This window comes from Apteryx rowi, unplaced genomic scaffold (assembly GCF_003343035.1).
Source record: "Apteryx rowi isolate R43461 unplaced genomic scaffold, aptRow1 scaffold_32, whole genome shotgun sequence".
Taxonomy (NCBI): domain Eukaryota; kingdom Metazoa; phylum Chordata; class Aves; order Apterygiformes; family Apterygidae; genus Apteryx; species Apteryx rowi.
In genome coordinates, this window is record NW_020449641.1 from 2,680,240 (window position 1) to 2,705,460 (window position 25,221).

The 25,221-nt window shown below is 45.1% G+C and overlaps 1 protein-coding gene across 17 annotated transcripts in view; it reads left to right on the forward strand.

Annotated features, from left to right (window-relative positions):
• Positions 1-25,221, forward strand: part of LPP (LIM domain containing preferred translocation partner in lipoma) — a 369,106-nt gene that overhangs the window by 33,471 nt on the left and 310,414 nt on the right. For 2 of the 17 annotated variants that reach the window (XM_026070815.1, XM_026070818.1), the window contains one exon: positions 3,757-3,829. The exons of the other annotated variants lie outside the window; for them this stretch is intronic. The gene's annotated coding sequence lies outside the window, so the exon portion shown is untranslated. The remainder of the gene's footprint in view (positions 1-3,756; positions 3,830-25,221) is intronic. 17 annotated transcript variants of the gene reach the window in all.

A 25,221-nucleotide genomic window follows, 5' to 3' on the forward strand; every position in this document is an offset into this window, starting at 1 on the left:
TTTTTTTTTGGGATCATGGAATAGTTCTGCATCAGTTGCTTAAAGGTAAACCAAGTCCTACTGAGTGTTTCATAAAGTGGATATATGTTGCTAGCGTATAACATGATCCCAACATATATTGTTATTTCAGGAATTTCCAGACGGAGCTTTACCTAATTGCACCGCTGCTCCTTCTTAGTATCTGAGCAGAGTGTGGTCTTTTAAGAAATGTCTGCTGTTATTAGCTTTATGATACACATTCTTTTGTAACAGCTGTTGCAAGCAGCAGGAGACCTTACTCTCAGCCTAATTCTTTCTAACTTCAGTCAACTTTGGGGGAAATTTGCTCCTGTGAACTAAGTATTTGCACTTGGGATGAGATCTCTCAAATGAGAAGAACTTGTTTGCCTCTAGTGAGCATGTCGGTTCAAGGACTAGTAAGCCTGGGAGGAATAAACGTTGCTCTTGATTCTTTCCCACTGTCTTTCTTCTAACAGCTAACTGTGTGCAAGGCTTCCCAGTTGTTTATTGCTTGATATGCGAGGTGACWATATTTTAAAGAAATCAAGTTTAAAAAGCCTTGCTGCCTGCGGTAGGAAGGAAAGGATTTCTTGTGATGTACTGTCTCACACCCCTACCATGAAAACAACACGAAGATGAGTTCTAGTAAAGCTCTCCTTTTTGGCAGCTACTTCCCTCCTACGTACTTGTTTTTTAGGTAAATCTCTCTTCAACTCTGTTAGCCATTCCCCTTTTCTCCATGGAAAGTCATTATCATCCCTTGAAATTAAGGAAAAGACAGAAGGAGGAAATAAATGGATGTTAAGAAGTAGAAAACAATCAATTAAATAGTACATAGCATGTAATTTTCCTTGGAAACTTACCATGAAATTGAGGAGCACTTTAACAACTAGTAATTTAAATTGCATTTGAACACTGCTAATGGGTTGTTTGCCTGGGAATTTTGGTCATTTCACAGAGGGTCGTTGTCTTTAATACCCCTTCATTCACTTTAAGAAAAGAAAAAAAACAAACCTCAAAGCAAGGGAGATCCCATAGACAACTGGTCCAACTGTTGCCAGTAAAAGGTGATTCCATGAAATTTTGCAATGCCCTGTTGCATTCAGAGCCATTTACTTCCTTAGGCTGAGCTCTTCCAATGTAAAATCCATGGGAATTCAGTACTCTCTATCTAAAGAAGTTTGTAGGGCTTGTTACTACCAAAAGGTGGGAAAATAACATTATCTCCACTGCACCTGCAAACACCGTGGAAACAGACTGACTTAAATGACTCATACAGGGTTGCATGGGGAGTCTGCAGCCATACTCTGAAGAAGCCCCTATTGATTCAGAATCCTGACATGTAGCCGTGGTATGAACCTGAAGTCAGGCACAGAGGCGTAAGGAGCGACTTGCTCGCAGGCATTCAGTGGGCCAGGGCAGACCTGGGAATGCAGCCCAAGGCTCGGTCTTTATCACCTAGAACATCATAACAACATTTTGGGATCTGATCCTGGCTCGCTTATTCATGAAAGGAACAACAGAGAGGTGCTGATCATCTGTAGCTCCAGGATGTTTATATTTAAGTTCTCTGTCTTGTTTTTCCCATCTTTAATGCTCTCCTCCTTACTTAAAAAATGCCAGAGATTTTCAGCAGAAAGCAGTATCGACCTAACTGTATGCCATGCTGCCGCTGATTTCAGTGGGAGCAGGTTCTATAGGAAGGCGAATGAAGGTTGCTTGTCACCTGTTGCTGAATGAACATCACATTTTCAGAGCAGGGTTTTTGCAAATCCGTGGGCATACTTGAACATATGGAAGGGGGTTCCAGTATAAAAACAAATCTGGCCTTCTGTTTCTGGATGTGTAGGTTGCTTTCTTAGAAGATGAAACCTTTTAAATCTGTCCCTGCAAACATGGCTGTTAAATTCTTCTATTTCTAGAGAAGTGAGGCAGCTGCGTGCACTTAGAAAAGCTATATAAAGGCCATATTTTACAAAAATGGCCTTTTAGGTTTACCTACCAGTCAGATTGGCCAGCATGAGTTTGGTAGAAGTGCAGACACTGCTGCCCATTTATGCACAGGGCCCTGAGCAACGTAAAAACTGGGCAAATCTCCAGGGGCAGTGTTAAGCACAAGCTCTTCAATCTCTCTATCTTGTGAAATGCTACTATGCAGAAAAGTTCCTTCAAAGTGAAAGGGGGGGAATGCTTCTTGATTTGATTGTTTTTACATGATCTCCTTTTGTTTTCTAGGTAATTGCTTTGTCCTCTGGAGCTGACAGTGGTTTTGTTTTTAATTTCAGTTGCATCTTTCTTGTTGCTGACTGACTTGCCTGCAATGACCATCTCCTTTTAACTGTAGCAGTGTGCCAGCTGGTTTTAATGTCTCTGAAAGTTATGTGCTTGAATACATTCCCTTTCACTATATAATCTAGCTATAGCTAGTGAATTCAAATAAAACCCGATAACAAAAATGTCAACCCTTCCTAAGAGTTTGGATGAGAGTTCTCTTAGTATAATAGTGTTATCATTTATACTTCTTGACATACATGCTATCCCCAGTGCTTTGTTAGTTATCAGCTAATTTCTGTGCAGAGGTATGAGTGTAAGAAAGCTGTATCAGATAATCTCATAGAAACTGTTAAAACTATAGGGACAGAGAAAGACATGGCTTTTGAGCAAGCTCAGAATGAGCATTTGAAGATTTATTTCAAAAAGGGCTTTGGAAATTGGCATTTCGAAGCAACCGAGTTGATGAGCCTTGTGTAGGCAAGGGGCTGGTTTGTAAAGCAAGGCAGGGGGTGAAGTTCAGACAGTGGAGGAGTACAGAGGGCCAGAGAGCAGGAACTTTGGGAGTTAGGAAATCCCAGACAGCTCAGGTTTTCCTAAGATAAGGAACCAGCTGATAAAACGAGCCCTATGAACTGTCTAGCAAGTACTCTTGTTTTTTTGTTTTTTTGTTTTTTTTTGTATTGAATGAGCATCTCATCACGCTAGTTCTTGAGAAGTGCTACTTCCACTATGCAAATCCCCTATCGCACGTAGACATTGAAGCCAAACAGCCAGCCCGCTTGACGCATCAGCTCAGCACTGACATGGAGTGTTGTGTTGTGTTGTTTCAATGTTTGCTGTCTTTTTTTTCTTGGAGCATGGGCTGCCTTTTGGTTGCCTCTTGTTGCCCTATGCATTGTGGCTAATCTTTTCGTAACCTTCCTTTCCTTGCCTCGGATTTCCATTTTAATGCGCACCCAACAGCCTAATTATCCCATCTCCAGCTTCCTTCCAAAGGCAGAGAGGCATCTGGCTGGTGAAAGTCAACATAGATTTGAAAGATGCTCCCCTAGCAAACAGCCATGTGTGTCTGCTAGTCCAGAATCCTGTTGAAAAGAAATGAGGCATGGGGGGGTTTCAGATAATCCCAGAAAGTTATTTATGACCATGTGCTTCTATTGCTAATGCCCGTGGTGCTCCTACAAGCTTCTGTATGTCTCATGGTTTGAGGTTATGGGTTGGCAATGCTGGTAAAGGCCCTTTGTTTGCTCATCTCCCTTTCTCAACTATTTATGAAGAATGCTGATAAATTTAAGTAACAGCCTTGCAGCTGAGAGATAAGAGATCAGGAAGAAAAAGTCTTATGGTAGATTAGTATGCTGTGGAGAGAAGGCAAATACCCAGTGAACTCAGTGGAGGGAGCCCACATTGAGCTACCTTGAAATGCTGAGATTGCTTATTTATCATTTACCCGGCCCTGTAAATTTATATTGCACTTTATAGGTGGGGAAGAAGACAGTCCTTGTCCTAAAGAGTCTGCAATCCAAGACAGATGAAGTATGCACTTGAGGGCCAGGTAAGGGAGGGCATGGGTGATTGCTGGAGACAGAAATACAGATAAAGTGGATTCCTAGAAGAAAAGTACTTCTGAGGTGGAGTTATGCGTGGTGGGAAGAAGGGTGTTTCAAGGTGTGAGAGGATTGCATAGATGGAGGTGGATAAATGGGAGTGGAAGGAGGTGAGAAGACCTGAAAGGAAAGAAGGTTGAAGGGGAGGGTAGRAAGCGAGAAAAGAAGTAGGCGGAAAAAAGCAGCAAGGCAGCTGTGGGAGGGGATACTGTAGGATGCTGTAGATGAGAGTTGAGATGACCTTAACGTGTCTTCATTGTGTGTTAAAAGCTATGCTGTAACTCAGCTACTGGGATTAGTCATCTCCCCAGCACACAAAGTACCAGTTTCTTCTTTGAATGGAGAGTATTGGTCCTGGCTGAATTCCAGTGCTGGAAGATCTCTTGGCTGGGTTTGAATGCCTCATGCTTCTGGTGAGGGGCTGGACGATTATGCTCTGTGCATACCTGTATGCGCACTGTTGTGAAGACCTTAATAGGCAAGTGCTGCATTAAGTTCCGCAGAACTGAGCTGGGAAAAACTCACTGGTCATCTGGTTCCTACATGTACTGCTTTCAGTTCTCTAAAAAGGCCTTGGGACTTTCATAGCTTCCTTAGAGGTTTTGTTCCAGCCCCAAGGACTTAAGGAGTCAAGAAAGGATTTACTGTCACCATATGTCTTTTCCTTTCTCTGATTTCTTCTCTCTTCTTTTGGAAATAGTTGCCCTTGATGTTTGTCATTTATCTGTTTGGCAAGTGCCTTTGGACCAGAAACTCCCCTGAGTTCTGGAGCAGCAGTGCTCGCTTCACCTACCACTCTTCCCTCCTGGATCTGTTCCCTCTTCAGCTTGCTTATCTTTTTTTTTGTGCCTCATGTCTGATCCCCGTCTGTTTTTTGGGTCTCTTTCTGCTGCTGATGCTTTCCAGGGCTTCCTTCAGGTTCCTCATTTTCTCCCATCCTGGTCCCTCTGCCTTCTAGTCTCTTCCTAGTTTCCCGTTAGTTAGAGACAACTTTTATAGCCTGGAAAGGGTAGTGAAACATGACGGGCATCTCCTTTGGAGCTCAGTACATCTACTGTCATGGCATGCTGTTCCAGCAGGAGAAAAAAATGGAGTTGAGAACATCTGAAATTGCCCATTATCTCGGCTCATTTCTTGCAGTCCATAATTTGGGGGTGGGGAAGTGAGGGGAAGAGGAGGCGAGTCATTCTAAAAATGAGTCATTCCACAATAGATCGATACAAAATGTTCCATTACATTTTCATTGCCGAAAATGAGTGCCCTCTCCCACCCCTCTTCCGTGAGGTGCTGCAGAGGCTGCTCAGTCGTGGTGGTTTCTCTTGGTGCATGTAGGTTGGCAGTGTGGCCAGCCCAGCAAAAGGGTATCTGAGTTCTGGTTCAAGCCTTGCTTTCTGGGTGGATTAGGGCTGAGTGTGATGGAGACAGTTTGCTTCAGAAAGAGAGCGATTTCAGTGGTATGTCTTTGCTGAGATCTTGAAATTTCTTACCATCTCTATTGATGGGGTGGGAGAGATGATGTGGGATTTTCTCTTGTCTGCAGGTCTTTACCAAGTCCTCAAGTTTTAAAGTAAGTTTATTTTTAGGGCAGTAGTATTGCCTGCCTTTTACTGACCAAGAAGTGAGGGGCACAAGAGGGACTGAAGGACTTGCCCAAATCTATATATACACATACACACACATATATATACATATATGGCAAAGCCAAGAATTGATCCCAGTTTCCTGAGTCCCTTTATCCTATTCTTCTTCCTGAGATCTTAAGTGGCATTTTTATTGGCAGCGCTACTGTAGCAGCAAGCAAGTAAATTGTGATTGTGCCCAGCTTTCAGGCTGATATGGGTATGTCCAGCTGGGTCCTGTTCCCATTGGGGCAATGCCCACCCTCCCCTCTCGCCTGGCATGGCGAATGCCGCATGCCTGCAGGTGGGATGAGAAGTAACAGGGGGCTGACCTCAACTGTCTGCTCAGAAGGCTGTAAAGTATTTGTGGTAGTAGCACATCTTCCACCAGCCGCAAGTGAGGCCTTGATCTGCTGTTAGGCCTGTAGCGCTGCTTAAGAAACAAAACCCACTGCTGACAGGTAGGCTTTGCAGGGAGGAATTTAACCTGTGAGGGAAGTGGTTGAGTTCATGGGCTTGTGCTTCTGATAATGTTATCTTTTAGTACAAACAGCAACAACAAAATCTTCCGTTTCATCCTAGACTATGAGGAGCTCTTGTAAGGAGCTGGACTATTTGGTGTTTTGCAGTGTGGTATGCCATTACAACAGGAGCGGGATCCAAGATGTTTGGCAAACCTCTGTAAGCCATCTAGATAGCTATTGCTCTATTTCTAAGMTGATGAAGCAGAAACTGAATGATCCAGAGCGCACACTGATCTGTTTATCAAGCAAATAAAGTTGGGAGAGAAAAAAGGAAAAGCCTCAAAGTGGCTTTGGGTGCTTTCAAGTGGTAAAAATTAGAAATTCCTGAGCCTATGTAATTAATGTCTGTTTAAACAGAAACTAATTTCATAGCTAAAAAACCCAGCTCCTATGGAAGAGTTCTCCTGGAGCATCTGTTTTCAGCTGTAAGCACCTGCCCTGGCTCAGCATGTGGGGGCTCTGTGTGTGGAGGTGCTGGGGATGGCGTTTTTGGGTAAGGGCACAGCCTTGCTGCTGTGGTGTTTGCAAAGGGGCAGTAGGTTCCCTCATTCACAGCTTCCTCCCAGCTCCCTGATTGTGTAGGGGCAAACCGGATAAATCCACGTTAAAATTCACCCTTTTGGGTCACGTTGCCCCAATGCTTGACTTCATTCTAGTTTTGGTGGAGTGTTGTTTGGCCTCATTGTGTGTGTGTGTGTGTGTGTGTATGTATGTATGTGTGTTTAAATACGTGCAGCAGTTGAGAGGAGCGAGTATATCATACTGGCATTTCGCAGGGCTTCAGATGGGATATCAGCATTTTTTTGCCCAGATCTCAGAGGAATAAGGTGCAGAATAGGCCTGTCCCAGTGCTACAAGGCTTTTCTTCCATTTGACTTGTATGTGTTGCGCCTCTGTGCAGGTTTCTCCCTCTTAGCGGCTTTGCTGATGAAAGCCCATAAAGTTATAGTAATAAATCGCCTGGGCAATGGGATATGTGAACAGAACAGGAGACAACAAAGATCACAAAGATCTCCTGGGTATGACCTGCACATCTAAACTACATAGGGTCTTGCTGGTGACATGGATGTCATACCAGCAGCCTGCTGTGTACATGACACTGTTTAGGTATAGTTAATTGGATTTAAAAAAGAAAAAAGGCATGAGGATGTTTCAGAGCACTGTGCTAAACAGTCACAGCAGGGAGCCCTGGTTAGCACAGCCTTGCTGAGCTTAAAACAGTGCCAGCAGTGACTGCTGATGTCTCACTGGTGGTTAGCCCTAGCAGAGCTAGCATTCGTACAGCAGTGACCTGGGGCCTTCTGCGTGTGTTGGAACATATAAAGGTACACTTTCCTTTTTAATTCTTTTTCTTTTTTWAAAAAAAAATTAATGTTATTAGGGCAAAGTGATCTCAGTAGAATCACCACATACAGTTGTTCACCTTCTTGTTGGAGGCTTCTTTGTTGTTTTTGCAGTGAGTTTTCTTTCTTTCTTTTTTTTTTTTTTCCAAACAGACTAATCATAAGAAATGGTCTGTAGGGCCTGTTTCAGTGAGGTTAGACTACGCTTCAACATGGTGACGCATAGGGCTGGATCCATAGCAGGTATAAATGGCATTGCACTGTACCTGAGAGTCTGCTGTGTCAAGGCTGTTCTTCACTGAATGTAAAGTAACTGTTTTGAACTCCTTGCAGTTTATAAGGCTTTGAAAGCTTGACATGGACAGGGTGTTCCTCCCCCGATGTAGCTGCTCTGTCTCTCAGAGCAGTTCTTTTGTTGCTCCTGAGTGTTGGAATTAATGTGTAGCAAACTCTGAAATGTTTGAACAAGCTGAGCTTTCTTAGTAATATTCCTCTTCCCCAGACAAACATGCAGAGATGTTCAACCCTCCCCTTTCTCCCCCCAACCTTGAGACTTTTCYGCTACTGTGGATTGCTTGTCTCATGCACAAGTGTATTTCATTTGTCCCTTGAGAACGCACAAGTCAGTGCTTATTTGTCTCCGAGTCATTGTCCTTGTAGTCTCGAATAATACCCACATTAAGCAGGTGGAACTGATACAATCACTTTCAATGCAGCTGACAGCAACTGGGTCAGATCCTTTCTCACTGTTTCCTGACAGAGAAGAAAATAAAGCACACATGAAAGCAAAATACACCAGTTTTCCCCTTTGTTTCCCCTCCCCAGCCCCCTTCATCATGGTTTCCTCAACAACAAAAAAATAAGTCTTGGCCAAYCGGTTTCACAGAAGAGTGTGAATTTCTTAAAGTCAACATTTCCATGTGTAACAAAGTTTAAAAAAAAAAAAAGTGCAGAGAGATTGCATGTGGTCTGGCATGCAGCCAGGCAAGGAGTGCTCTTTGGGGTTATTATTAGGTAGATAACTGTATCAAGAACTTAAACATCAACCTGGTTCTGAAGCCTGTGGCGCATTCTGTTTGAAATGCTGATGCACATCTGATGCTTATGAGAATGTATTGCACTATGTCAATCCACTTTTTTTTTTTYTTTTTTACCCTGCAATAACTTTGTGCCAGTAGAGTACCTTAGACGAGATTACAGGAGATCCACAGGGAGCTATTGCTAGTTTTGAAGTTGCAAATCCGTTTCTGTTATTATGACCAACTCTCTGTTCCTGCTTCTAATAGGAGCCATACCTAGAGTTTGTACATGTTGGAGTGAGGTGCATCCTAAGTGAATTGGACTGCCTTGAAGGCCACCTTGTTGAGGATAGATCTTGAGAAGGGATTAGAAGGAGGAAAGGTTTTGGGCTGACAGATTCTGGTTTGGAAGGTCTGTGTGCAAAGAGATGCTCGGAAGTGTGGGGAAACGACTATCAACATTTCAGCGCAGCATAGCAGGAAGGGTATTTGGAGGTGCAAGAGAAGACAGGCAGATATGTTAGGAAGGGCAGGCTTCTGAAGATCCTCAAAAATTGAGACACAGAACTTGACACACTTGAAGAGCAGGAGCCAATGGAGAAAGACACAGGACAAGGTGACATGGGTAGAGTTGCAGACTGGGAAGTTTCTTGTCAAGTGCTTTGAGATCAGAGGAAGAATGTCTGTTTGTAACGCTGCTAGATACCACATATCTGTCTATGTTCTCATCTATATATGGTATGTGCACGGCTATATTTAAACGCTTTGGTGGCTGGTATTTTGGCTGATACACTCACAGTTTTGTGCCACATTGAGAGATTTAAAAATATCTCACTGTTCCAGGAACATCTATACCATGACAGATGTCATCCGGAGTGGGGAGTGGCTTCTGAAAAGAGAGCACAACATGATTACTATGAGCCTTAGCAGTCTATTAGATTATTTATTGCTTCACTGCCACCGTAAGACATGTGAGGTGCATTTCTGCCTGTCAGAATTTTTTCACACATTCAATCAGGCAGCATCTGTCACTCCTCCCTGCAAGTCACTAGCTTTCATTCTCAATGAACCTTCTTTCCAACTGGAAGTGAGGCAAAATAACGGCTTCAGAGTACATGGAGTTAATGAACAAGGAGTTCATTAACTATTATTTACCTTGGAGTTGGGCCTCTGAGGTCTGTCTAGAATTAGGATCATTCTTGGCTGGGCTACCTGGCCAAGACATGGTCACCTCACACTTGCTGCTAGTTGCTTGATTTCAAGGTGAGTCTATAGACCCGTTGTGTTAGTCACTGTGGAAACCCAGTATGAATCACACTTGTCTCGGTTGCACTAGGCAAAGAATAGAATGGGAAACAAATGAGAAATGACTTGCTCAGGACTSTGTTTTAGGGAGTAGCTCTCTGGTGTCCCGTGCCTCAGTTCATTGTCCGAGGACTTGGCTGTGCTGCCTTATCTCCAGGATCTGTACGAGAGTGAGAATGTCCCGTTTCCATGTGTCCTTGCAGAGCTGGAAGCATGTGTGGCTGTTGTGAAGCACTGACAGGGCTGTGCCAGACATGCTGTGATGGAAACATTCAGAGACCATGGCATTGTCAGCAAGATCTGCTAGTACATGCAGGGGTAATTCTCCATTGCTTATGCTTTGGACTGTATCTGGGTGGATTCCTTTAGACTGTAAGGGCTAGAAAACATGTTTAGTTTTGTTTTGTTCTTGGTGCCTCCATTGCAGAGAGTTCCTAGTCCATAAAGAAAGAAAGCGAGTAAAGAAAAAAGGCAACAGAGATGTGAGAAGTCATATCTAGACCTTGACCTGGGTCTCATGTTTCAGGTTACCCTGCAAGGTATTGGTGCAAAGAGCACTGTTAAAATCCTCCTCCGTGTGCTGGGGATGGGATCCTTGTCCTGTAACCGAAAGCATGGGAGACAAAACTTTCCCTTCTGTGTTAGCTGGTGAGGATAGAGGCTTTGGATGGGGATCCAGTGATCTTGTAATACCCTTCATTTCCCACATTAACTGGTAGGGGGGGAAAAATGATCAGTGGAACAAGGCAGGTGTGTGTGTGGAAAGTGGGATTAGAAGCAGTCGACTCTTGTTATGAAGACAGACCAGGTAGGAAGAGTCCCTGTGGGGCTTGTTAATTGTTTGGGGTTTGTTTCTTGCCTCCTGAGCCTGGCAGGTGGGCTGTGTTCCCTCTCCAGTTTATCTATGCTTTGGTAGCTGTGTTGGTACTATTGGCCAGATGTGCTTCTCTGCCAACTCTTTGCAGAATTGCTGCTTTATTGAGGAAAGATTTGATGTAGAGGCTGGGGACTAGTCTGGACCCTGAAAGAACTGGTCTAGTGAATTGCCATTTCCACTGCACTGGTGCTAGGTGAGATGTTAAATGGCTAGAGGGATTTCTGCTTCTCATTCAAGGGCAACCCAAGAACAGGTATGTATTGTGGATTTATGCTTATTGGAGGTGCAGACGAACCTTGAATCTGGTCTGCGYGACTCTGCCAGAGTAGGGCCTTTCAGGGTAGGACCTCAACATTTCCTGGCATTTTGTTCAGTCCATCCTTAAGGTCAGAAGCAGAGGGAGGTTCATCAGGGCTTTTTCTGTAGATCTCTCCTGTTTCCTTCATCCATCCCAGAATTCTGGCCCTGTACCGCTTGCTTTTTTTAGTCCTGAGGTAATTCAAATGAGATGAAGCCTGATATCTATCTCTAACCTGGAGGTAGAGCTTTAGCATTTTCCTGATGGGAGAGGAGTGGGAGGACTGCCTTGTGGCTATCTGCTGTAGCTGGGGGATTGGAGTTAGAGCAGCCACACTGGCTCAGTCTGGACCTTGGGTCTATCCTGCCCAGGATCCCATCTCTGCTGATGGCAGCCACGGCTGCCGAGGGAAAACTACCTGAATGGAGGAAGCAGATAGTGGTGCTTCCCCCAAACGCTCATCCCATCCCCCAAAGTTTAATCGTAGCGGATTTCTGGGTCAGAGGTGTGTTTGACCAGTAACTCCCAATACAGCGGCGAGCCTGCCAAGCCCTCTCGCGCAGAAGCACAGGCCGGTTTGCCTTGGACGGACCTTGCCTGTTTGTTTGTCTGCGTTCTTCTGTGAGYGCTGTGACTCCGTAGAAAAGCTGGACTTGGGAAGAAGTGTTGTGAAGAGGCAACTTCGGCCGTATTGCTAGGAGTTCGGCAAGGCTCGAGCGAGCCCCTGCCCTTGCGCAGCACCCTTCCCGCTTCTGAGTGCTGCCAGAGGGCTCCAACCTTGGGAAAGACCAGGCGGCCATGGAGCGGCCCTGCGTGGCGCTGACAACGGGGGAAAAACAAATACATAGAAAGCTTCAGAAGTGTGGGTGTCACTGGAAGGAGCGGGGGGGGGACGTGTGGAAAAATAGCTCTGGTTTAGCGTCATAGGGTGTCAGGAAGCAGCCAAGCATCGGCCATGAAAGCTGAGCCGAGGCGCAGGAGCGGGCGGGTGGCGGGATGGGAGGGCGCGTGGGGCCGCCGGCCGTGGCACATTCTGTACCCTCGGCAGCTCCCCGGCACGCGGCGGCGCCCGCGCAGGGGTGCCGCCAGCCAGCAGAGCCCTGCAGCCGCCGCAGTCTTGCGTTTTGCTTTCGGGCATGTAACTTAGCAGGTGTTTCATTATCCTGATACCTGCTAAGTCTCTCCCTTGCTCTTCTTTTTTTTTTTTCTTCTTTTTTTTCCACCCTGCTTTTAACTGAGGTGCACTTGTTTATCCATTTGGGCTCTACAGCCTATAAACAGGATGTCTCTCTGTTTCCTTTTAGCCCAGTAACACTAAACCGCTTTGAGTGCAGATAACACTTTAGTAACGCTCCTCGTGTTTGAATAAGCCTTGTGTCAGTCATAGGCAGCTCCAGACGAGACAGTATGTGCATATGTATGAGTGTTTATCTGGTATATGCCTATGTGGATGTAGTATGAGTTGGCCATCATGAACAAATTCATGTCCCTGGAAAGGGAATAAGAGCATGTTTTAGACAGGGCGGCTGTAACAAGACACTGATTTAAACTGGATCCTTCATTTACATTTTGTAAAAACAAGCTATTGTATAAAACTCCAAACCTGTGAAACCTTTTGGACTGCACTTTATTTTGTTTAAACATCAGTTTCTAAAGATTTTCCCACTAAACTTGAGACCTGGGCATGGTGGCAATGAGAACCAGAAAGTGAAACACAACATAAACAAAGAGAAAGCAATTCCATTAAGTAGTGCTTACAACATGGAACAAAATTTTGGAGAGGGGAAAAAARGACAAAAGAAAAAGAAAAATGCTAATGCTGTGTTTCAAGAAATTGTTTCTCTTGGAGAAGGGCTCTTTTGGCTGTGTTTCAGTCTGTGTGAAACCAGGAAGGATAAAGGTCATTCTCCTGAAGTACTTCTTGATTTGGGATATTGAGATCACAAATAATAGTAACAAGCGAAATAGAGTTTTAATTTAACTTGTTTAGTGTTTTCACTTTAATGTTCAAGATGTTCAGTGCTTTTTATTGCTTGTGATCTTGTTGTAAGCTTTGCAATATATGATGTCTGTTACAGACCCTGCTTCCTTAAATCTGTGATTACGTTTAAAATCTAATCTTTCATTTAAAATAAACTTAAGTTTTTAGCTTCATGCTTGTGGGAATGCTTTGGAAAATAAGGCTCTCTGTAGAGAGTGCCAATGAGGGGGACGGACTCTAAACGTTCTAATTTTTATTGTGTTTGTTTTTAAGCCAGTCTAATCAACTTTGGGGCTGGACTGGTGATTTTTGAACACTTGAGGTTGGAAAGTAGGTCTCTAGTAAAGAGATAATCCTGACTGATTTTTATTGGGTCAGTGCGCTCTTAGTTCAAGGGAATTGTTAGTGAGAGCTTATGTTTTTGTAAAGGTTTTAAGCTTCCACCCACCACTTCATTTGGGTTTTTGGATCAACACAATGCCTCGTATACAGAGACATATTCTGGATTTGTTACTGAGCTGTAGTTTAGAATAGCTACTGAGGAACAAGTTGTTCTGCCGTAGCTCTTCATATGCATATAACTTCATTCCAAAATGAACGTGCCTTTTTTGACTTAGTTCAAGCTATTTTAGACAGTGAGGTAAGCTAAAACGGGGAGAAAGAAAAAAACCTGTTCTTCTGAAATAAGATGGTCGGCAATGGGCATCTTTGCTGTGACTTTTTGTGGTTTTAAGTTGCTACCTGGGCATGCAAATCCCAGGCCATGCGGTTGGCCCATGACAATCTGGAATTTTTGCAGTTCATTTTATGCTAACATGGAGTTCTTGGGAGATCAGATGTTTTCTATAAAAAGCTGGATGATGCTGGTTTTAATAGAGGGGCCAGCATGCTTACGTTCTGTGCCCTGGTTTGGCGCACAGTCCTTTTGTATGAGTAGGCTGGTTGAGTGACGAGGCATATTTGCGCTCAGTTGCGCAAGAGGTTGACACAAAGGTATTGCCCGATGAAGCTGATTTTCACCTGCTATACAGATGCCATTTAAATAAAGATGTGCCCCGATCCCAGAAGTATTTATCCATCACAAGGGCTGGCAGCGCTGCGTAACATTTAAGCTGTTTTACTTAGCTCATGGAAAACCAGAGTAGATTTCAGCGAACTCATGGGCAGCGTTGCCTTTGTGGGGGGCAGTGGTGACATTGTGAGTGGTCATGGTCCTCTGGGCTGGAGGGAAGTCCTTGTGGAGCTGGTGGCTGGTGGTGGAAGCAGGAGACGCAGAAGTGGTTGGTGCTGGGCAGCAGATACTGGTCAGCGGAGGGGCCCTACCCTACTGAATGCTGGGGCAGCTGTGAGTGTCGAGATTGATTTTTGTTTTCCTCGCAGTACTGTATACCCCTGTGATTCAGTGTGGCTTTACCCAGCTGCCATTACTTTTCTGATAACCTGTTTTGCTCCCCTTGTCTCATGTTTCCCAGGAGAAAGCAGAGGCAAATGGTGTGAAATTCTTAACTAGGCTAAATACTTCCTCATGTGCTGGTGGCTGGCATTTGGGTCAGAGGGATTGCTTGGATCAGCAGCAAAACTTCCTCTTTGCTCTGCCACACCTGGTTGCTCCCGCAGGGGTTTGCTGCTCTGGTCACCTATCCAGGAACAGTAAGGCACCTCTGTGTTGTGTGTTTTTTTTTATTTTTTATCCCCCCCCCCTTTCTTTCTGCAAAGGAGAGAGCAGGACAAAAGGGGAAGGGTAAAGCTGAATTTCCATGGTGTCCAACGTCTGTGGTGAAACTGCTGTTGCTGGTGTCGCCACGCTCTGTCCTCTACTGCTTGTTCCCGCCTCAGGTCCCTGCAAGCCAAGTTGCTGCTGGCAAGGTGCGTTGCTGGAGGGCCAGTGGCTTTCCCCTCATGGTATCGRGGGAATCCTTTACTCCTTGCTCCAGTGTCTTTCCTTTCCTGTCTTAGAAAACATTCACTGGAATGTAAGTGACAACAAATCCTTGCTTTTGGGTACTGAACCTTGGTCAGGAAGGCAAGATGCTGGTTAAACAGTAACAGAAGTGTGCAGGCTCGGTTTCAGCCTAGATCCATGATCAGCGGTGGTTTCTGCTCCACACCTCCCCATTGGAAAGAGTGCACAGCCAAGAAGCTGGGGTGTTCTTGGCAGCCAGTGGACAGACACATCAGCGGGGGAAAGCAAATTGCCACGAGGGTAGTAAAACAGACTGGATTTGACTTCTAAACTTCAAGTTTGACTTCATTTTATGTAGTTACTGACCAAAAATCAGAAGTTTATAGACTTTGGACAGATTATCTGGAGTGAATGTCTTGACTGGGTCAGAGCCTGATTTTGGGGGAGGTGGGGAGGGGTGCATTGAGGGAGGGATGTAGGCTTTTGGAAGCCACCAGTCTTCGGGCATGTCATTGCACCTCCAGACATGAACGCTAAAATATTCAAAATGTTGAATCCTTTTGTTTGAAGAACAAGGCTTTACAACCCCTGCAACAGAAATGTTTCTAGAAAGGTTTTTGTTCAGTACAAATGGCCCCTGGTCCGTGTACACTGGTGACCGCTGTGGTCTAATCCTGCGTTTCCAGTGTGCTAACTACTGCATGAAAGGTATTATTATTGTGGCACCTGCAATGAGGCCTTCAGGTGAAGCAGAACCAGCTTCTATACTGCAGAGTGTCCAGGTCCTGTTTTAAATGGTTCTGTGGGAACCACCTCTTACAGGGAGAGGAGGCTGAAGTTTCCAGCCCTGGAAGTGAGCATCAAGATGTGTACAAGCTTATGGAGCAGCAGAGACTGACGGGGATTGTTCTGCTCTCTGGGGGTTGACAGAGGCACTGTGATTGCCTTGGAAGGAAAAAGAAGCAACAGTAGTGTTAGGGGAATCCAAGGCGATAGCCTGACTTAAGTTTGAGTTTTTTTGACCTTGCAGGATTAGTTGGTGGACTGCTGCTCTTAACAAACCTGCCAAGTTCTGTCCATGCACTACATATTGTCATTAAAATCTCTGGCACCTCTGGCTGTGGTGGAGAGGCTGCAAGACAGGGGCTGGGGAGGGTGATAGCTGATTAGCTGCCCGGAATTAATATACAAACCCTTAAACTGTGGGGGATCTCTGTATGTGCATGCTTGGGAAAAYGTTTGAGTGGGAGAAGGTGCTGCTGCTGCAGCGCTGTCAGACTGGCTTGTACAAGAACCTTTGGTTGACATCTGCGTGAAGTGAGCTGGACTAACGGAAGGCGTGTGCAGCAGCAGTTTGAGGTAGGCCACCTGCCTTTGYGCTTACACCGATCATTACAGTGGCTTGAGAAGAGGGAATCCTGACAAGCTGCCAGGACTAGTAATTTCTTAAACTGCTCCAAGTAAGCCTATCAAAACTCTTCCTTTCTTACTCTAAATGTGTCTTGCAATATGCAGTTCTGAGCTAAATCACAAGGAAAAGCTTTTAGGTTGGGGATTTGGGAGAACCTGCCTTTGTTTTCTTGAGGTTGCTCTGAAAACCTCAGCTGCAGTGCTGGAGTGGTGTATGGAGCAAGCCACGAGCTTGAAATTGGGGGRAGACCTACCATCCACTTCATCAGGAGGAAGAGGAGACTGGACTTGCTGGTGAGCACTCAAAAGATTGATGTATGCTGTAGAGAGACACCAACATCTCCTTAGAAACTCCTTGAATTAGGAGAGCTTCTGAAGTGGGGGGGATGTACCAAGTATCGTGTCCATGCATAAGAGASACTGATACTAAAGCATCCCACTTAACTTCTCCCTGCCAGAAGAAGTGACACTGGGTATAAGGTGATTCCCTTCCCTGTTCCCAAGCTGAGAACCTGGCAGTTTCTTGAAATGGTCTCCATAAGTAAAGCCCCTCCATGCCCCTGGGTCAAAGATTGTACATTTCCTTCTCACATATGATGTAGAGAAGCTCTCCTTCCCTCTTATGTGCCTTGGCAAATCTGATGTGCTCTCATCTCTGTGTGCAGCAAATCTGCTGCTGACACGAGGTCGTAACTGTTCTTGGTGAGCTGACCTTCATGGAGAATAGAGGATGCTCATTTCAGGCAAGAAGCACGCATGATGATCTCCAGAGGCAAGGTGCTGCAAATGRTAGGAGTCTGACAGGCCTGATCTCTGTGAAGGGAATAATTTGTATTGGGGCCATGCAGGAACATGTCAGAGAATAATGTGAGTGGAACATAGTGGCCGGAGTGCGACATCTCCTGCTGCCGCCGTTGGGTGTAYGGGGAGATGGAGCTAAAAATGATAGCTTCAGTCACTATTTTGCCTGGGTGGATGAAAATTGCCTCCACCTGATGCCAGACTTTTGCTGCTGTTCAAATGAATTGAGGAGGTGATGTTGCATGATACTTCAAGTGCTTTGACCTTCATTTGGTTTGTGGCAAACTTCTGCTTGCAACCTGACGGACCTTTGTAAGTTACAAACTTAGTACTGAACTTTGTACTCCTGGTTCCTGTGTGTTAGCCTGGAGTGGCTCTAGGGGATTCATCTGCTGTTTGTTCCTGATGTTTGAGCTGCTCTAGACCTCATGGCTTTATTAGGAGGAAGAATATTGTATAAAATGTGAAGAAGCTTGGTAAAAAAACACATGAGAATAGCTATTTCAAACACACTCCACAATGATGGTGGAAAAGAGGGAATGTATATGCCAAACATTTTAGTGGATAATTTCTTGGCAATATTTAAACACTTTGAAAGAAATCTATTTGAAAAGTGCTGCTATTGCATAAGAGAACATAGGCAGTGTTGCATCAAATTAAAGGAGAAAGAGATGAACTAACTGATTATTTTCTTTGCCAATTTTTCCCATTCTCTTGTAAACATTTTAAAGTGGAAAAAGTCACCTGGTTTGAAAATGCTACTCGGATAAGAAACATACAAACCAAAAAGTCTAAGCAAGCAATTATGTTGTCGGGCGGTGGGTGGAATCATAGGACCTGCACAAAAACAACGCTTTGGAGCTGTCTGCTGGATTGGCAACAGGAAGGAGCGCAGGTTAGCRACGTGCCTGGACTGGATGTGACACAATCAGTGATTCTAGTGTGAAAACAAGACAGTGTAAACAATTCCTCTTTCCAGAACCGAGATGTATTAATTCAACTCACTGATAAGTAATAGATGAAAGGGGGAAGAAATAGTTAATTTAATGGAAAAAATAAACATTAATGTGAGCAAGGGATTTATTCTGAGCTTGGGAAGAGGGTATTGCAAATGCTGGGATAATGCAAACCTGTCAAAATACTTCTTGCAGTCACTGGTTGAACAGAGGCTGCTGTTGTGCAGGGTGGAAAATGGGAAGTATTTTCTGTGGGGAAAAAATTTTTAGAAAGAAACAGGAAAAAATCTTGTCCTGTTTTCAACAAAAAATCACTCCAAAACACCTTCCCTCCAATAAAACCCCACAAACTTTTCCAAAATCTGAACTTTTCAGCTTTCTAGTTCCTCTTTTCTTCAACGAAAACAGTATAACACAGAACTCCCTCTCTTCCAAAACAAGGAAATGTTGACTAAAACTTATGCCCAAATATTGTTATTTGGAGTGGGAGGGAAGCCAAATTTTCAAGGGGAATAAATTGATAGGAGGTCCTGCTCAGAGCTCAGATGCTCTATGCTGCTCCATGTCACTGTGTAGGTTTGTGGGAAAGAACTAGATTAAGTTTCTCAAGGATTTTTTTTTTTAATGTAATACTCTCAATCAGTTGTACCTGTTGTCTATGCTTTGTGTGTTTGGAGAGCCTAACAGTGCTCTGCCTTCYGCTAGGTGTTTTCCCTCCTCCTCTCAACTATGTAATCCTGTAATTCTGGTGAGTTGATAGTCCCCAGTCTCATAAAATCTAGCACTTCCCACTGTTCCTTGTTACCTCCTGATTTAAGGTGTCTCCTCCACTTCTCCCTCCTGATTTCCTCATTGTCTGCAATTTGCAGAGGTGCTGCTAAGATGCTGGGTGTGGGCTACAAGTTCCTGAGAAAGCCTATACAAAGTAAAATCCCTTGGTAAATAATTAACGTGGAGTAACACTGAACTCTGCTTTCCCTTCTGGTGGAGCCAAGTGCTGACAATGAATATTTCCCTTTTAGCTTGTCCTGCMTTTCCCAAAGAGCAGTTCTCCTTGATCATTTTCTCTGTCTCCCTCTGTTCTTTTTTCTCTCTCTTTTAACCTGCTCTTTGTGAGAGTAAATAATGCACAAACTGCAAACAAGAGGTAGAATTCCAGATGAGAAGCTGACCTATAAATCTTTGTTGATCTGGTTACATCCCTGCTCGGTGGAGAAAACAGCTTCTCACTGAAAGGAGGTAATGTGAGTTCCTCTGGCTCACTCTGGTATAAGGAGAAAATCAGTCTGTGCAAGAAGCTGTACTTGGTTGGGGTCTGGTTTGAGCACACTTCCAGAGTGAACTTCCATAGAGAAGGAGCAGCATCTAAACCTCCCTGATTGATGTGCCTAGTATGTGCTCACCTTGCCTACCTGCTTCCTCCCTACCACATCTGAGCAGGGTGTGCATTACACAGAAAAATATCACTCTAAAAAAAACCCTGCCGTAACAAAACTGTGGTCATTTCAAAACGAAGTGTGTTTACAGGAGTTGGATGTTAAGATGGAAAGGTACGGAAAAGAGCAGGAGTTAAAAACCTTGCTGGGAACTATAGCCTGCAGAGCAGTGTCTCTGAAGAGGTATGTGTTGATGAGCAGCTCAGTGCAAACTGCCAGCATGATGTGGTAGCAGAGGGCTCTCCTGTGCTTGGTGACTCTCCAGCAGGGCAGTGGATGAAAGCACCAGGGATTGTGTCTCTTGATACGACATCAGTGTGAGAATGAGAGAAACACTGTGTCCTGTTTGGCCACATCTGGACTTTTAAATAGGTGGTTGAAAAACTGAAGGAGTGTTAAGGAGACAGTGTCAGAGATGATCAAGAGCTAAGGAAAATGCAAGGAGCTTGATCTGTTTAGTTCAGTGGTTTCCTACCTCTGCCCTGCGGGTCTCTGGGGGCTCTGTTCTACTTCTGTGGGATCTGTGTGAGGCAGTTAAGAATAAAAACTCATTGCCAGTCAGTCTTACCTCACTAGACAGCGATCTGCAAGCTTCAGTAGAAAAATATGAGAGCACCCCTGATCCAGATTATCAGGGAAGAGACAGGGTTTAGACTTGGGGAGTGATTCATCTAGGCCAGCCTTAACCACTTAAAGTTTGATGCCTAGCCTAAGAGTAGGGGAGAGGAGTCCAAACCTGAACGCAACTCTGGAAGAGATGCTTAAGCTAACTACAGATGAGTGGGCCTGATACAGAGACAAGCAGGTGATGTCTGATGGCTTTGGATGTGTGTCTGTCAGTGTGGCGGTTCCTCCTGGGTTTGTCACTCCATGGGCAACCAGCCATGGATCTTAGCCATGCTGCTGTCCTCAGGAAGTGCTCTGGTACAGTGGGGATGGAGAGGGTGAGAAATGGCTTTGAAAGTGTTTGTCACTCTCCCTGCTTTTGGTACTGTCTCTAAAAGGAAGGAGGTAGTAGCTCTCCAGGAGGTGGGGGAGTGAGAAGACTTGCAGTGATAACTGAAATCCTTTCCTGTATGCCATATCAGTGTGTGGGACAACAGTCTCGATTGCATTGATTAGAGGTCACACAGTTGAAACCTGCAATAAAGCATGAAGTACAACAGTCTGTGTATTGTATTGTGTGGTGGGAAGACCCCCGCGGTTGCACTGTGAATAAAAACGATACTTATGGTACCGTAGAAACTCAGGGCAAGCAGGCTGATGGAAACTCTGCTGTGCTGAGGTTGTCGGAGGCAGTGCAGCCTTCCCAGTGCTCAGGACGGTGGGTATAAGGTAACTGTGAGCACAGTTGCTCGCTGTCCTAGTAACACTGGGATTATCCCCATTTTTTGTTATTTGTCCTAAAGTCTTATGAAATAGCAAGAAGTCCCAGCTCCTTTGTGCATTTCATCTGTGCACCAAATTCTTGCTGTGTGCAACTGCCAGCCTCTGTTGCTCCCTTGGGACCTGGGAGGCTGCCAGCCACCTCCAGCTGGTTCAGATGTCACCTTAAAGTGCTGGTGCTCTGGGCTGATTTAAAACAAAAAGGTATATTATGGGCTGGAGAAAGGCCTCTGCTTGTGCTCTGGTTTTAGGCATGCCATCAGACAGGTGTATGTTGGGGTGGGGAGGGAAAGCATCCAGAGCTCGGGTCCTTCCTGGGGATGCCCAGGTGCTCTCAGGCTAATACCTTCCAAAGCCCAGCGCCCTGTGTTGTTGCTCCTGGGATGTCAAGCCACTCATACTGTCCTTGTGAGGATCCACTTGGCTCCAGGTGAGGCCTCTTTTTTGTTCTGGATGCCATTTTCTGTATAAACTCTTCTTTGCCTGGCTTCCTGCTTAGCTCTCCTCAGCAGTCTGCTGGAGAAGGCCATATTCTTCCAGGCTGCAGCAGAGGTCAGAAATGGGAACCTACATTTATTCATTTGGCTGTCCCCACTTATCTATTTTCTTCTTTTCCTTTTCCGCTTCCACTGATTATTTCTTGAATAGTTCCCTGTTATCTCCTGCTGTTGCTTATTTTCCCCTCCTCCCCCTTTCGGCATTTGCATCCTGCCGTTTCTCGGGTGGAGGGGAGCTCCAGGTCTGTGTTAATTCAGCAGCACCTGCGGGCTCAGCTGGTGAGAGCTCCTTCTGGCTTTGAGCAGGGCAGAGGCAGAGTGTAGCACGGGACTGAAGAAGGTAGGGAGGAGAAGTGGCTGTTCTACGCTTCCTGGCCGTACTGACTGCGCGAAGGAGGTGCCCTGGATCCCACTGTAGGTGGGATGCTGGAAGGAAGTGCCTGTAAGTCCTGGGCGTTAGCAGTGACTCTCTTCAGAGGCCTCCTTTGCTATTGCCAAGTTTTTTGCTGATCCATCTTTCATACTTGTGTGTCCTTTTCTTTTCTTTTCTTTTTAATTCCTATTAGCTCTGGGCTTTGCCATTCTAGGCTTTAATCCTAGGAATCCCATAAAACTGCCATCTTTGTTCAAGAGGTGGAGAAGGATTTTGTAGGGTAAGTTAGGTTATCCAGGATTTCTATTTTCAGCCTCTGTGATTTTTGGGCCCACTTAGTGCTTCCCAGAAGGACAGTGACTTATGTTTTGGTGGGGTTCAGGTGGAACTGGGTAAGTTATAAAGGCCAGACTTTATTGATTTTGGTACTAACCTTAGGCTCAAGTAAGTAAATGGGTACCGTGCAAATCTCCTGGGCATTTTGCAAAATTAGCTCGCCCTCATTTGTGAGACGTACTATGGCAGTGATGGCTGTGGAAAGACCTGCTGTGGATGAGACCAAGAGGAGAAAAAATGGGAAACCAAATATATGTGGAAAGAAGAAAAGGAGGAAAAAAGTCGTCCGTTGATCTTTAGCTTCTATGGGTTTCTCTTTATTTTGCTTGTTCATGCTCTTTGGAGGATTCCTGGGGGAGTGCCAGAATTCAAGCCAGCATCACCCCTGMTGAAAGCCACCTTCAGACCTACCAGGGCATGTCCTCAACGGGGTTAGTTTTAGTGGGGAGAGCTCTGGCCGTGGGACAGGCACTGCTTTTTGCTCTCTGACTAATTAAACCAGTTCCTAAAGCGAAGTACCCGAAGCACAGCCAGACTGATTAAGTGTTTCCCCTACTGAGTGATATTTGTTGTGATGTAAAGCTGGAATGGTTCCTAGAAAGCATTAAAATACAAATAATATTAACCAGAACCGAGGGAGAACAGCCAGTCACTCAGAAATGAGAGAAATATGTTACGGTGAGAACGAGTCAGTAGGAATGAGGCTACCTCGTTTCTGATACTTAATCCCCTGAGAGTTTCAGTGAAGTCTGGTCCAGTAGGACAGGGTACAAGCAAGGTGCTGTAATTGCTTCCTGCGCTTATCTGCCTGGGGTGGGACTGAGAGAGACTGTGATTGCAGATCATGGTGCTGGGCTGGCGCGTGTGGGAGAAAGGCTGGTCCTGTCCGAGTACCCCGTGACTGTGGGCTGGACAGTTGGCCTCTCTGACTCAACATATCCATCTGTCAGCTGGGACTGATCCATCCCACCCACGCCAGGGAGGCTTAAGAGAACATTTCTTTGTAAGGCGTTTCAGGACCCTGGGAGATGTCATGCTAATCGAATGCAAAGTACTGTTCATGAATGCAGCCACTGTTAATTTTACTGAGATATTTACCTGGCTGGTAACGTCTCCTCCCCTTCCCTCCAATATGAAATGTGCTTGTTAACTCACATGAGTGCTTGTAAGGCCAAAGGGACAGTCAGCCCTTTTAATCTGCACTGTCATGGAATAAATAACCTCCCGGGATAAATCCCTGCAAGCTTGTCCTAATCTCACCTCATCCTCATCTGTGTTCACACGTGCGAATGCGTGCTGTCAGCAAAGTGTAATATGCTTCCCTCTCCCGCAGCTTAAATGAGTAAATCTTACAAGACCAAGGCTTCGGAGATGGAAATTTCATCACTTTGCTGGTCCCAGGCATGCGATTCAGGCTACTGAAGTACTTCTTAAAAGGAAAGTGCTGGCTTCAAAGAAAAGAAAAAAATATTTTCTGTTTTAGTTTTGCACTATAATTTGGGGAAACCATGTTTTTCAGTTTTGCTTCATGTTAGATAGATGTGTACAGTCATTTTAGTGTTTCAGAGTAGTCAGTTTCTCCAATGGCTTGTGCAAGTCTTTCCCAAAGCAATCAGGAGGGAGAGAAACTACTGAAAACCACATTTGTTTATAGACTGAAAGTGTGGGTAGGGGACTTGGGCACAAACATAGCTCCTGACACTACCTGTATTTTTCTAATGACTAACTCTATTGATACTCAGTGGAACTTGATGATACAAAGAGTTTTTCTACATAAATATTGAAATGGAGAGTCATGCATAGGTTTGATGAAGGGAACGCCGTGAAAGCAAGGTAGTAAAGGTCCTGAGTCAGAGTGGGTGCAGGGGGGTATGTCTACCAAATTTTATCATTTTGTCCTCATTGGTTTATTTCTGCATGTAGTTCAGTGTTAACATGAGCCCTGTGGGTAACTGCAGCTCTGCCTGCCCTGCAGYCGTCCCTCTCCTGCCTCCTCATCGCACCTGGGCTATCTATTTTGTAAGCACGTTTGGAGGAAGATGATGTATTTCTGTGCAGGGGGTGAGGGAGGGAGGCAGGCTCACAGTTGGCAGTCTCTGTATGTTTCCATAAAGGGAATCATACATAAATGATACAGGCAGTAAATCTTTCTATTTCCTTTCATTTCTGTATTGTGCTTGGCTTTGTTTTTGTGGAAGGCATGTTGTGATGCTGCACATCCCCTGGGCATGTTTGCAGTGATGGGTCTCCTTTTCCACAGCATTAATTCCCTGCAGTCGTTACGTGGCGCACACACACAGACGACATGGTCTGCTTCTTCAGAGGCTATTGCAAACAAATGAATAAAGGAAATAAATTGTTGCTGTCTAATGCTTCAGTAAAGCTTGTTCTTGAAAAATGTGCATCCTTCCCCTTGTGCCATGACAATCTCTGATATACTCAGTTCTTTGGGGTATTGTAACATTTAGAGAGGTATGAAATGGCAGTGAAATTCTTTGACCTAGTTACAGGAAATCTTAGCAGGCATATTTGTAAGTAAAGGTACTCTGCTCAGGMAGAGTGAATCAGAGCTCCTGCTGGTCCCTAACTGTTCCTGTAATTTGTCTCAGCAGCAGATATGTCTACATCTGTATATTTTGCAAGGGGAAGGAAGGTATTTAACCTTCAGTTGGAGCAAGGCCCGCCATCACTGTACATCTCATCCAACACAAGCCTTACACAGAGACCCTCGGTTTCAAATCCCCTTGCGCCTCTGTACCAGGGTGTGGGTTGGGGCTCTGTGCACCCCTGTGCCATTGGAGATGCAGAAGCCCATTGCACGGGGTGCGGGAGGTCCCAAGGTGGCGGAGAAACTGTGAAGCTGTGGTGCAGCAGGGAATTATGGCGCTTGGTGCCCTGGCTCCCAGCAGCCCTGGTAAGTGACGTACTTCTTGCAGCACCTCTGCTTTCAGCTCCTGGTGTGAAGCCAAGACAGCTCCACTGCTCCTTGAGCCAGTTTCACCACGTTGGCGAGAAGTAGTTTAAAAAGGCCTGTGTGGGTTGTGAATCAGAGATTAATCCCAGGCACAGAGAAGTTGTAGGTACAGTAGGAATGTGTGTTTTGATGTCCTGGTCCTTTTCTTGTTGTCTAGCAAAGGGCTTGGTCTTGAAACTGAGCTGACTTTTGGTATTAGTTTAATAGGCACAGAATTCAGGCCAGAGATTGCTTGGGGAGCTGCAATCCTGGGCTTGTGTAAGGGTTGCGAAGCTGTGTGTGCTACCTGAAGATGCCCCCTG